Below are 14728 nucleotides of genomic sequence, written 5' to 3'. Positions count from 1 at the left end.
GATCCTGACTGATAGGAGAGAATACTAGGAAGTTTACCTGTATTTTATTGACTATGCAAAGGCATTCGACTGTGTGGATCATAACAAATTACAGATAACATTGCAAAAAAATGAGAATTCTAGAACACTTAATTATACTCATGAGGAACCTGTACATAGACCAAGAGGCAGTCATTTGAACAGAACAAGGAGATACTGTATGGTTTAAAGTCAGGAAAGATGTGCATCAAGGTTGTATCCTTTCACCATACCTATTCAATCTGTATGCTGAGCAAATAATCCAAGAAGCTGCACTATATGAAGAAGAACGAGGCATCAGGATTGGAGGAAGACTCATTAACAGCCTGTGTTATGCAGATGACACAACCTTGCTTGCTGAAAGTGAAGAGGACTTCAAACACTTACTGATAAAGATCAAAGACCACAGCCTTCAGTATGGATTACAGCTTAACATAAAGAAAATAAAAATCCCCATCACTGGACCAATAAGCAACATCATGATAAATAGAGAAAAGACTGAAGTCGTCAAAGATTTAATTTTACTTGGATCCACAATCAACACTTATGGAAGAGGCAGTAAAGAAATCAAAAGACACATTGCATTGGGCAAACCTGCTGCAAAAGACCTCTTGAAAGTATTAAAAAGCAAAGATGTCACCTTGAAGACTAAGGTGCACCTGACCCAAGCCATGGTGTTTTCAATTCCCTCAAATGCACGCAAAAGCTGGACTATGAGTATGGAAGACCAAAGAAGATTTGACGTCTTTGAGTTGTGATGTTGGCGAAGAATATTGAATACACCGTGGATTGCCAAAAGAATGAACAAATCTGTCTTGGAAGAATTACAGCCAGAATTCTCCTTAGAAGCAACGACGGCGAGACTATGTCTCATATACTTTGCACATGTTATCAGGAGGGATCAGTCCCTGGAGAAGGACATCATGCCTGATAAAGTAGAAGGTCAGTGAAAAAGAGGAAGACCCTCAACGAGATGGATTGGCACAGTGGCTGTAACAATGGGCTCAAGCATAAAAACAATTGTGAGGATGGCAAAGGACCCGGCAATGTTTCCTTCTGTTGTACATAGGGTTGCTATGAGTTGGAAACAACTCGACGGCACCTAACAACAATAATACTCGTTCAAGGACCTCAGGAGGTGTGAGCAGTTTGTGTTCAGTAGCTAACCTAAAGTCTGGTGGTTCAAACCCACCTAGTGGCTCTGCAGTAGAAAAGGTCTGAAGATCTGCTTCTATAAAAATTATAGTTGTGAAGACTCTATGGAGAAGTTCTACTCTGTCACACATGGAGTAGCCAATACCGCCAATACTCATCCAAGCTCTCTGACCATCTTCAATGTTCCACACTTCCTCTCCCATTTAATGTTACCCTTGACAATCAACTAAAGCCTACCTCCAGCCTTTGGGTAAGTGGTTCTCAACTAAGGGAAATTTTGTCCCACCTCTACTCCAGGATATTTTGCAATATGTTAGACATGCTTATCTGTCACAACTGGGATGACTGTGTTACTAGCATCCAGTGGATAGATGTCAGGAATGTTTCTAAACATTCTACTATACACAGTACAGTGCTATTCATACCCATACCCATTGCCGTCTAGTTGATTCCCACTCCTAGCAACCCTATAGAGCAGAGAAGAACTGCCCCACAGTTTCCAAGGAGCAGCTAGTGGATTTGAACTGCTGACCTTTTGGTTAACGGCCAAGCTCTTAACCACTGTGCCACCAGGGCTCCAGGACAGTGCTATCCTGACTAAAATCTTTCAGCTCAAAATGTCCATATTACCACAGATGAGAAACCCTGCCATAAATCACAAAATGGAACTGGCCTAGCAATGATTTTCCTTGGGCTGCAACCCCATCCCCATGAAATAAATGTCCTTATATTGCAAATAATTCTAGAAAGAACAGTGCTTAAAGGCAGTACTTACAAAGCTCTAGATCAATTGAGTCTTTGAATTTATCATGAAAAGTCCCCAATTAAAAGCCAATTGGAAAAGAGGATTCAAGTCAGAGATTCTCTTTTCCATACCTTTATTAGTCCATCAAAATAGTGAGTTTCTATTCAGAGGGAATAGACGATAATTTCACTAGATAAAAAGTTTTGCCATATTATAGCATTACAAAAGTGAGAGCAAAGCACAGGGGTAATAAAACAATAAAATACAGAGGAAAAGCATAAATAAGTATAATAAAAAGAGGATTACACTCATCTGTGTGGATCAAAAATCATCTGCCTGGTGCTGATGTTTGCATTATGCCAGCCGGAAATTACAGACAAATTGTGGCATCTTTCACAGATTAAGTTAATGCTCCTGACTGAATGAATGTAGTTTATTGCCGGGGCATACAGTGTAGAAATACTTAGACTACGGAAATCAGACAGATGGCCTGGTAAATTAATCCAGAAGTAGTGCACCATAAGCTTAGTCAGTGACATTGATGGAAGAGTGTGGTCATTGATAGGGATAATCATAGGTAATGTAAAGGTGAAAATATCAAAAAGAAGGAATGAGAAAGGCACTGTTTCATTTTTATTATAAAGCTACTTGAAATATCAGTATTATAACTGTACTTTCTTTTAAAAATTGACTCAAAGAGAAGAAGAATTTTCCTATTCATAAACAAACAGGTTGTTGTTATTGTTGGGTGCTGTTGAGTCGGTTCTGACTCATAGCAACCCCATGTGACAGAGTAGAACTACCCCATAGGGTTTTCTTGGCTATAATCTTATGGATACAGATTGCCAGGTCTTTTTCCTGCAGAACCTCTAGGTGGGTTCAAACTCCCAGCTTTTCAGTTGGCAGCCAAGCATTTAACCATTTATGCCATCAGTGCTCCTTTAGTAGTGGAGGTATTTGAAACTTTGTGAAAATACAGTCTTTTCAATGTTCCAATCATCTAATCAGAGTTTAAAACAAAGGGTCATAATAAGGATAAAATATAAATTATTATTCCCATTAGAATTATTACGGTAACTTCTTCTTGGACTTTATATAATCCTATAATTCACTTGTAATCCACAGCTATCTTTTTTTTTTTCAAAATGCTTGTAGTTTAATTATTTTTATGTTTATATCTTGTTTATTTTAAAAATCCAAGAAAATAAAGCACATATAAATCCTAACACATGAAGAAAATCACTATTAACTCTTTCTAAAGATCCTATCTATACCTGTAAATGTGATGATACTTTCTATGATGTCTATAATCTTATGATCTCACACAATGATATGTGGAAAAGATAAAGAGCACAAAGGCAGTTGTAAGTAAGTATACCCAAGCAAGCTTCCATCATATGCTTTCTATTTTATCAGGGAATTATGAAGTGAGTCTATCTTCTGCATATGAAAAGAGCAGTATCAGCTTTAGAGATGAGAAGAAAGTAAACAAAACAATCTGAAATAGTAATTATGGATAATGCGACAGTGAGCTAACTAGGGTAAAATACTACAAGCCAGGTAGTATTGAATAACCGTATGAGGCCAGTGGTCATGAGTCTAAGTTCACCAGTAACATGCTTACTTGTGTGATTACCATCAGCTATGCTTAGCAGCTTAGTAGGAATCATCATCAACACACACGGGTTCCAGGACTGGAGTTTTACCCTGTTAGGTATAATGGAAAACCAATGAGAAATGTAGTTAATAATACTGGCAACACAGAGTTCGACGCGATAGATATTCAAATTTAGGAAAGGGAGCAGAGAATGAGACGTAGTGGAAAAGGAAGGAGAACAATGTATAAAATGACTCTATTGTTGTACAAGAAGGGTGGCAAAATTATACCAGTGAGCAAGAAAGGTGAAACGCTGTGGTCAGAGAGTGTGATTTCTGACATACTGGCTTCAGAAGAACCATTTCACATGATGAGAAAATCTAGCATGTAGGGTCATAGTAATTGGTGGCAGAAGAGGAGAGAAAGAAAATACCTGGAAATAAGGAAATCACATAACTGACAGGTCATTGTAATATATTTGATGTCCAAGTATAGCTTGTGGAAAATAAAATGGGAAGTCAAGTACTGTAATCATTAGTGAATAATTCAGTTGAACATGGAAGTCAACAGCTGGGACAGGAGTGGTGGAGTAGATGATAAAATCCTCCAAAAGAAAGTAGATAATTAATATTAATGAAATGTGACTGAGAAATGAGGAAAACAGCTACCCTCTCTCTCAAATTCAGGGTGTGTAGAATGTGGAAGTATGAGAAATCATCCCTGGAGAGATTGCAAGAAACATAATGTTTAGGGGATAGTCATGTTTGAATAGAGCCAAGATGTTGAAAGAGACATTTAAGGTTCAATAAGAATTCCAGATGATAAGGCATAAGTGTATTTCTGTAGCATAAATGGGAGGTTTGGTTCAGGAGAGAAGCAAGAAATAAGAAACTAAATAGTACCTAAAAATGCAGAAATTTAAGACTTGATTAAATTAGCTATTCTTTGGGATTGGCAAAATGTTCACTGGAGATTCCTTGGATGTTGATGACTAACTGAAACTTGTGATTTATTTGTGGCTTGAAAAAGGGTCATTGTGTGTCTAGAAAGATATTCCTTTCCTTCTGATCCTTGGGATCCTATAGCTGCAGGACACCAACAAGAGAGCCTCTTGCAGTGGTATCATATGACTGGGCACAGTGAACGATGATGATAACCAAGGAAGGCAACTAGAAGTTTCCACACCCTACTTTGGAGACTTCTTGTTCTTCTTACTCTTTTTGCACTGCATGCCAATTCCTTCAATCGATTGCAAGCCATTTTTATAGTGTAAGGCATTGTCTATCTTGTACTGAAAGAGGTAGTAAAAAAAAATTTTAATTGAACTATCTCAACATTTTTACATTATCCCTTGTGAATAAGTTAGGGTTCTTTTGATGGCACTGGCAACTAACACCAGATAATTAAAGTAAAATAATAAGTTGTTTGGAAGAATCTTAGGCTACGTAGGGAAGAAACTTAAGCAATCATTATTTAGAAAGGACAAGATTTACAGCACTTCCAGGGACTTCAGTATCTGGGGATTGTGAACTTTCTCTGTAGAACATTGTATGACCAGACATGACCAGACATGACCAGACATGACCACTGTGAGTCCTCGGCCATCACCTTGAGATGGAATACGTTTTGTTATCCAGGCAATTATTTCTATTTCTTCTACATCAAGAAAACAATGTGTGTGTCCCTTTTTCTTTCTTTTTTTTTTTTTCCTTAAACAAATTTAATAAATTACTCCATTTTTGCTAAAAAAAAACCTGTTGCCATCGAATAGATTCTGACTCATAGTAACCCTACCCTATAGGACAGAGTAGAACTGCCCCATAGGGTTTCCAAGGAGCAACTGGTTGATTCAAACTGCAGACCATTTGGTTAGTAGCTAAGTTCTTAACCACTGTGCACCAGGGCTAAAGTTTCATTTAAATGATAGATATAAAAATTATGAGTATGGGATACTTTGTCTCAGGGGGAAGAAAAAAAAATTGCCTAGGCAACTTGCCACTTCTAAGGAAGAAAAAGTCTTACTTAGGCATCACATACCAAAGCTAAAGTTAATAGAAGTAGTGATGAAGTAAAAGGGCTGAACAGAAGATTTCAAAAGGTGGCTCGAGAAGACAAAGTAAAGCATTATAATGAAATGTGAAAAGACATGGAGTTAGAAGACCAAGACAGAAAAACACACTCAGCATTTCTCAAGCTGAAGGAACTAAAGAAAAATTCGATCTTTGTGTTGCAGTATTGAAGAATTCTACTGGCAAAATATTGAAAGACAGAGGAAGCATCAAAAGCAGATGGAAGAAATACACAGAGCGACTGTACTAAATAGAAGTAGTCAACTTTCAACTATTTCATGAGGTAGCATATGATCAAGAACTGATAGTACTGAAGGAAGTCCAAGCCGCACTTAAGGCATTAGTGAAAACCAATGCTCCAGTAATTGATGGAATACCAATTGAGATGTTCCAAGAAATGGATGCAGTGTTGGAAGTGCTCACTCACCTATGCCAATAAATTTGGAAAATAGTTACCTGGCCAACTGACTGGAAGAGATCCATATTTGTGCCAATTCCAAAGAAAGGTGATCCAACAGAATGCAAAAATTATCAAACAATATCATTAAAATCACATGCAAGTAAAATATTGCAGGAGATAATTCAAAAGCGGTTGTGGAGTACATTGACTGGGAACTGCCAGAAATCCAAGGCCAATTCAGAAAAGAATGTGGAACAAGGAATATCATTGCTCATGTCAGATGGATCTCTGCTGAAAGCAGAGAACACCAGAAATAAGTTTATCTGTGTTTTACTGACTATGCAAAGGCATTCAATTGTGTGGTGCGTAACAAATTATGGATAACATTGCAAAGAATGGGAATTCCAGAACACTTAATTGTGTTCACGAAGAACCTGTACATAGGCCAAGATGGAGTCATTCAAACAGAGCAAGGAGATACCGTGTGGTTTAAAACCAGGAAAGTAGTGCATTGGTTGTATCTTTTCACCATACTTATTCAATATGTATGCTGGGCAAATAATCCGAGAAGCTGGACTATATGGAGAAGAAAGGGGCATCAGGATTGAAGGAAGACTCATTAACAACCTGCGATATGCAGATGACACAATCGTGCTTGCTGAAGGTGAAGAGGACTTGAAGCACTTACTGATGAAGATCAAAGACTACAGCTTTCAGTATAGATTACACCTCAACATAAAGAAAACAGAAATCTTCGCAACTGGACCAATAAGCAACAACATGATAAACGGAGATAAGACTGAAATTGTTAAGGATCATTTTCCTTGGATTTACACTCAACGCTCATGGAGTAGTAGTCAATAATTAAAGGATATATTGCATTGCGCAAATCTGCTGTAAAAGACCTCTTTAACGAGTTAAAAAGGAAAGATGTCACTTTGAGGAATAAGGGGCGCCTAATGCAAGCCATGGTATTTTCAATAGCCTGATATGCATATGACAGCTGGACAATGAATAAGGAAGACCAAAGAAGACATGATGGCTTTGAATTATGGTGCTGTCAGAGAATATTGAATTGACTGTCAGAAGAACGAACAAATCTGCCTTGGAAGAAGTATGGCCAGAATACTCCTTGGAAGTGAGGATGATATGACTTTGTCTCATGTACTTCGGACATGTCACTAAAGGAACCAGTCCTGGAGAAGGACATCATGGTTGGTAAGGTAGGAGGGTCAGCAAAAAAAGAAGAAGACCCTCAAGGAGGTGGATTGACACAGTGGTTGCAAAGATGGACTCAAGCATAGCAACGATTGTGAGGATGGTGCAGGACCAGGCAGTATTTCATTCTATTGTACACAGGGCCGCTATGAGTCAGATCTGACTAGAAGGTACCTGATAACAAGAAAAGGCATCACTAAAGAAGGGGACTAATAGAACTAAGAGATTTTAGTTATTTATAATTCTCATTGGTTCCCCGTTCACATTTTTGGATACCAGTCACTGGCATTCTTTGTATCTCCAAGTTACCCCCTGAAAAGAGATTGCTTCTTCTAAACCTGTCTTACATAGAAATTGCTGCTGCCATCATCATTGGTTTTGTTAGACATTCAATAAATATTTTTTGACACTTTTCATATTCCAATTCTTCTTCTAGGTTGATTGGATAGAGTGGTGAACCAAAACAAAAAAAACAAACTCCTCTTAAATGAAATTGCATTTTAGTGGGAAGAGAAATATTATGAAAAAAAATATTTGGCATGTTAAGGAATGTTAAGAGAAATGAAATAAATCAAAATAGGAAAAACACATAGGACGTCTCTTGGCAGGTTGTTCCATGTTTTTTTAAAGGTAGTCAGGAAAAGTCTCACTGAGAGAGGAACATTTGAGTAAAGACCTGACAATGATGAAAAGATAAGCAGTGTGGATACGTTCGAGAGGAGCTTTCCCAGTTGTGGGGGATGTGTCAGTATCCTGAAGCAGCCGCACCCCTCACACATTAAAGATGGACAAGGAGATCATGTGACTATCAAGGAGTGAGCAATGGGGAGATGAAATTAGAGAGGCAATGGAGGGACAAGTTCCCTGGGTGGTGCAAACGATTTGTGCTCGACTACTTACCTAAAGGTTGGTACTAACTCAGTCAGTGCCACCACAGAAGAAAGGCCTGATGATCTGCTTCTGTAAAGACTACAGCCAAGAAAATCATATGGAGCAGTTCTACTCTGTAACACAAGGGGTTACCATGAGTCTGAATCAACTTGATGGCAACAGGTTTGGGTTTTTTTTGGAATGACATGACTTACATTGCTGGGGTCCTTGTAAGCCACTATTGGGACTTGAGTTTTTACCCTGAATGACACACATATCCTTTGCAAAATTTAAGGCCAAGGAGTGACCCTATCTGATGTGCTTAACAGAGTCACTCTGGCTATGATACAGAGAATATCGTGTAGAGATGTTTTTGCAACACTTACTTTCGTAACACCTGTGGAAGCTCTAATTTTCTTACAGAATCCTAATATATAATAATTAACTAACTGAATAAATAAACAAAAGTAAATCATATGAACCAGTGAAGTGAGTTTGTTATGACCCGATGAGTATGATTGACTCAGGTACACACTTGAGGTTCAGAGTGGAAAAAAAAAAGAATCTGAATTCAGCCAGAGAGCAATTATGGGCTACCATCAAATGATTTCCTTAATTGGATAGACAGTATTTACACAAATAACACACAGAATAAAAATCTTAAAGGAGGATCATTAGGACAGCCTTTTAACAGCAGAAGCAAGGCAAAGATAACCACTCTTAACCATTTCTATTCAGCAAGGTACCTATATACCTTGAGAGTGCAATAAAACAAGAAAAAGATTAATTAAGCACTAGAAAGAAAAAAAAAACAAAACTATCATCATTCACAAATGATACAGCTATCTATTTAGAAAATTCAAGAGTCTAAGAAAATATTACAAAAAAATTTCAAAGGAAAAGTAGTTATCTCTAAAATGAACAGCTAAAACATTTAATTTATATCTCTCACAATACGTAGAAGATGAAGTATATACTATCCATCATTGTTGTTGTTGTTAGGTGCCATCGAGTCAGTTCTGACTCATAGAGACCCTATGCACAACAGAATGAAACACTGCCCGGTCCTGCACCATCTTCACAATTGTTGTTATGCTTAAGCCCATCATTGCAGCCACTGTGTCAATCCATTTCGCTGAGCATCCTCCTCTTTTTCTCTGACCCTCTACTTTACCAAGCATGATGTCCTTCTCCAGGGACTGGTCCCTGCTGATAACATATCGAAAGCACCTGAGACAAAGTCTCACCATCTTCACTTCTAAGGGGCATTCTGGCTGTACTTCTTCCAAGATAGATTTGTCATTCTTCTGGCAGTCCATGGCAGATTCAATATTCTTCACCAATACCATAATTCGAAGGCATCAGTTCTTCTTCAGTCTTCCGTATTCATTGTCCAGCTTTCACATGCATGTGAGGCGATTGAAAATATCATGGCTTGGGTCAGGCACACTTCAGTCCTCAAAGTGACATCTTTGCTTTTTAACACTTTAAAGAGGTCTTTTGCAGCAGATTTGCCCAATGCAATGTGTCGTTTGATTTCCTGACCACTGCTTCCACGAGCATTGATTGTAGATTAAAGTAAAATGAAATCCTTGACAGCCTAAATTTGTTATCCATTTATCATAATGTTGCTTATTGGTTCAGACGTGAGGATTTTTGTTTTCTTTATGTGGAGGTGTAATCCATACTGAAGGCTATAGTCTTTGATCTTCATCTCTAAGTGCTTTCAGCAAGGAAGGCTGTGTTATCTGCATATAGCATGCTTTTAATGAGACTCCCACTAATCTGATGCTGTGTTCTTCTTCATATAGCCTAGCATCTCAACTTATTTGCTCAGCATACAGATTGAATAAGTATGGTGAAATAATACCACCCTGATGCACACCTTTATCTTTCTTGATTTTAAACCATGCAGTACATGTTCTATTCTGTTCTGTTCCAAGGATTGCCTCTTGGTCTATGTACAGGTTTCACATGAACAAAATTAAGTGTTCTGGAATTCCTATTCTTTGCAATGTTATCCATAATTTGTTATGATCTGTCTTAGGCTGAGTTCTCTAGAGAAGCAAAATCAGTAAAGCATATAAGTATATAGAGAGAGACATTTATATCAAGGAAATGGCTCACATGGTTGTAGAAGCTGGAATGGCCGAAGTCCATCTGTCAGGATAGAGCCTTTTCCTGATTAATGTGTCTGCAGGGGCTGGCAAACTTGAGATCGGCAGGTCAGAAAGCAGTGCTCTTGCTCACAGGCTGGGAAGATGTATGAATTCCAAGCTTGGCAGGCAAGACTGCAGGTAAGCTGCTAGCTCAAGTCCCAAGAACTGGAGGTCAGATGAACAGGAGCACCTGCATGATCCAGAGCAAGCAAAAGCCCACGAGCCTAGCCAGAATGTCCACTTATATTCTATGCAGGCCACATGCCCAAGGAAACTCCCTTTCAACTGATTGGCTACTCACAGCAGATCTCATCATGGAGGTGATAACATTATATCAGATCTCATCATGGAAGTGATCACAACATTATACGACTGTCAAACCGCTGAGAATCATGGCCCAGTCGAGTTGACGCACAACCTTAAACCATCACATGATTCACACAGTCTAATGACTTTGCGCAGTCAATAAAACACAGGTAAACAGCTTTCTGTTATTTTCTGCTTTCAGCCAAGATCCATCTGGCATCAGCAATGATATCCCTTGTATATATGTGTATGTATATTATATATATACATATATAGCAAACACATAGGTATAAATGTAGGTGAGTTGTAGACTTAGGCAACGGGAGGATGAGTAGGCTTATCGAGGGAATAAGAACCAAATTAACAAGTGGATTGAGGATGGAGTAAGGGATGTTGTATCCATGTGTAGAGACAGTGTGTGGAAAGATTGTTTGGGAGAATGGTGAAGTGAATAAACTAGCAAATTGAACTGGGTCTCAGACATTACTAAGAGACCACTGAGGTTTGTAATCCTGAATAAAGAGATGCCAGTCACTGGGTTTCCCAGTTTTTCTCAAGCTATATTCAAAAGCTTGGTTACACGTGTGAAGAAGTGGTTTTAACAGACATCAGGTTAGACAGTATAATGGTAGGGTAGAACAAGGGAGTTGAGAAAGTGAGTAGAGTGGTGGACAGTGGATTCTAAACTAGGTAAGTGGAGAAGTGAGGAAAAGAGAGGAGGATGGATTACAGGAAGAAAAATAGAGGGAAGTGAAGTCGAAATATCACTGAGTTCGTGTATTTGAGGAAGTAAGTTTGAAAGACAGGTAGTAGTGAAAGGATAATATAATAAAAATTTAAAGTGTAGAAATGACACAGTTGTTGGTGATGGCAAGATGTGAAGAATACTATTGTGTGAGTAGTTACCAGAATCAAAAGTGACGATCAGGTTATTGGAAGTAAAAACAATAATACTGAGAGGACATTGGTGGATTATATGGATAGAATTGACCAAGAATGATGATGATAGTTATTGCTGAGGTAAAGACCATCAAAAAGGCAGAAGAGTCATTAAAATCTTCAGTGAATGAAGGAGTGTGACTGGGAAGTTGGTTGATTGTATAAGTTAATGTCATGAGTTTCAAAGAAACTTATTTACCTGTGGACAAGGTAGGGCAGGGCAAGAGTATGGAAGTGGGAATGAGGATCAAGTACAACACATATTCTACCCCATGTCCTATAGTATACAAGCGTGGAAGGAAAAACGGAGACCCGCTACAGTGAAAGGGGCTAAGAGGGCATCCAGTGGAAGTACAAGAGAGGAAGCAGTGCTCATTTTCAAAGCTTACTGGAAAGAAAATATTTTATAGTATATAGAATAAAATATAAATATGATCAAAATTGTAATACATAGTGAATGCTTCACATTCTACATGAAAAACCTTTCAGTGTAAGATTTTATTTAGAAAATGAAAATTATATACTTATAATTCTCTATCAAAAACATATTTTAAAATATACTGTTTTCTATTAATGTATTGTCTTAGTCATCTAGTGCTGCTATAATAGAAATACCACAAGTGGATGGCTTTAACAAAGAGTTTATTCTCTTACAGTCCAGTAGGCTACAAGTTCAAATTCAGGGCATCAGCTCCAGGGGAATGCTTTCTTTGTCAGTTCTGGAGGAAGGTCCGTGTCATCAATCTTCCCTTGATCTGGGAGCTTCTCTGCACAGGAACCTCAGGTCCAAAGGAAGCGCTCTGCTCCCGGCACTGCCTTCTTGGTTCCCATGTGTCTCTGCTCATTTCTCTCTTTTATATCTCAAAAGAGATTGGCTTAAGACACTATCCAATCTTAAATACCTCATCAGTTTAATTGCCGCTAATCCATTTATTCATCATAGTGGTAGAGTTTACAACACATAAGGAAATCACTTCAGATTACAAAATAGTACACAATCATACAATACTTGGAATCATGACCCAGCCAAGTTAACAGATATTCTGGGGGGACACAATTCAATCCATGACATACATCAATTGCCAGGAACACACAATATTTTTTTTGCTCAAATGTTTATCTCTTTGTCACCCAACAGTTTATATTCAGAATTTTTAAATATAAATTTCTTTATCCTTAACATGTAATGAAAATGAAAATTAATTTATATTATCATTAGGAAACTTTACAATTCTTTTATATTAGAGATGTTTTTTCAAACATTTACTTTATTCTTAAATTTTGTTGAAATAAAGAAATATTATCCCAGTGAGACGGATAACCTTCATCTCTGGCTACCAGTCACCTCATTAAAGATGTCTTCCTGACCACCCTGTAAAAAGCAGCAGTTCACCCCACCTAGGACTCCCTGTCCCCCCTTAACCTGTCTAATTTTTCTCCATGGCTTTCATCGCCATCTGACATACTGTATATTTACTTGTTTACTTGTGTATTGTATGTATCCTGACTAGAATATAAGCTCCATGAGAGCAAGGATTTTATTTCTGTGGTTCACTGTGATTTCCCTAGTGTTCAGAACAGTGCCTAGCACAGGGCAGGCTCCCAATAAATAATTATTGAATACTGAAAAAAAAAAAAAGTAGTATTATACCATTCTCCATTTTACTTCATATTACCATTACAAGAAAAAAGAAAAAAACCATTGCCATCGAGTCGATTCCAGCTCATAGCAACCCTATAGGACAGAGTAGAATTTCTCCATAGGGTTTCCAAGGAGCCGCTGATGGATTTGAACTGCCGACTTTTTGGTTAGCAGCCTGAACTAAATAAATATAATATGTTTAAAGATAGGTGCTTTGGAAGAGAATCTTAGGATTTGAATAATTTCCTACCTGTGTTTTTTTTTTTTTAATTGTCAGATTATTTACTTTAATATGATCAAAGTATGGACAGTACTTTTTTAAGTGGATGTATGTTTTGTGACCAACATGATTCAATCAACCTTTTCCTGTAGAATTATTTTCAAATTCAGCTGGGAGCAGCCTGTGGTAAGTATGAGGATGGAACCAAGGAGTGTGAAACAATACATTCTGTGTTCTGCACTGGAGTCAGAGCTGTGTAGTAAATGGCAGCTTAGCAAATTAGTTTGGGGTCTAACAGAATAATTATCCATTTTCCTGCAGCAAATATCTGAAAGCTTTGCTTGGCTTTGTGACTGCAGAAATGCCCATGAATGACTTTATTTTTAAATCCTGTCTTTGTTAGAGCTTTCTAAGTGCTATTGGAAAGCTGTACCAAATAAACTATTAAAAAGCAAAAACAAAACCAAAGAAAACAAAAAATTAATGAGGGCAATGCTGATAAATCAGACCTTTGGGTTGAAATAAATTAGACATTGTTTACATAATTGCTGTATTAAAACGACACTTAAAAGCTTATTCTTCTTAAATGTTATTTTGATAGCAATGTTTACCTCATAAAACAAATGTTTAATGTCTTCTGATCAGTAATTCACTCATAAACACATACATTTTCTTGCATAATTGTCATAGAGCAATTTGTCTCACTTGTAAAAATGATAATATGATGAAAATTCAAGACTTAATGAAAGCTACATTTCCTAATGTTCTTTAAATAAGCTATAACTTTGACTTTCCAAAGTCTAGGCAACTTTATGACAAGGATATCCTTGCAGATAAAAAGATGTCATTCCCTGTCTTTCATCACACTTTAAAAGTATTTAGTATCTGAAAAATGGTCTTGAAGGGCTTATATAAATGGAAGAAGAAATACAAAGGTACTCCTATAGTTATTTTCTTATGCCACAAATTGTATTCCAAAATCTAATGCCATGAAGCCCTTAAGGTTTCAGAAAATATACTGAATATGTGTTCTAAGATTAAAGATTTTAGATTTGCTTAGTGTTTTTCTAACCTTTTTCTGAAAATGTGTATGCTATGCTGGTAATATGAACAGAAGATGAAAAGACAGAGGCTTAGGGATCCAAGGTCAAGTCAAAATATCATCTTCAAATTCTACAAGCTATAGTACACAGAAAAAGAAAAAAAGACATATTCCTATTTTAGGAAGAAATCACCTTTCAATTCAAAAATTAGAAATATCAGAATATTGGGTGTTTTAAAAATAATTGTATTCTCATAGAAAACCCTAAAGACTCCACAAGAAATCTACTGGAACTAATAGAAAGATTCAGCAGAGTAGCAGGATACAGATAAACATACAAAAATCAGT

This window comes from Trichechus manatus, unplaced genomic scaffold (genome assembly GCF_000243295.1).
Source record: "Trichechus manatus latirostris isolate Lorelei unplaced genomic scaffold, TriManLat1.0 scaffold00006, whole genome shotgun sequence".
Classification (NCBI taxonomy): Eukaryota; Metazoa; Chordata; class Mammalia; order Sirenia; family Trichechidae; genus Trichechus; species Trichechus manatus.
This window is presented reverse-complemented; position numbering follows the sequence as displayed.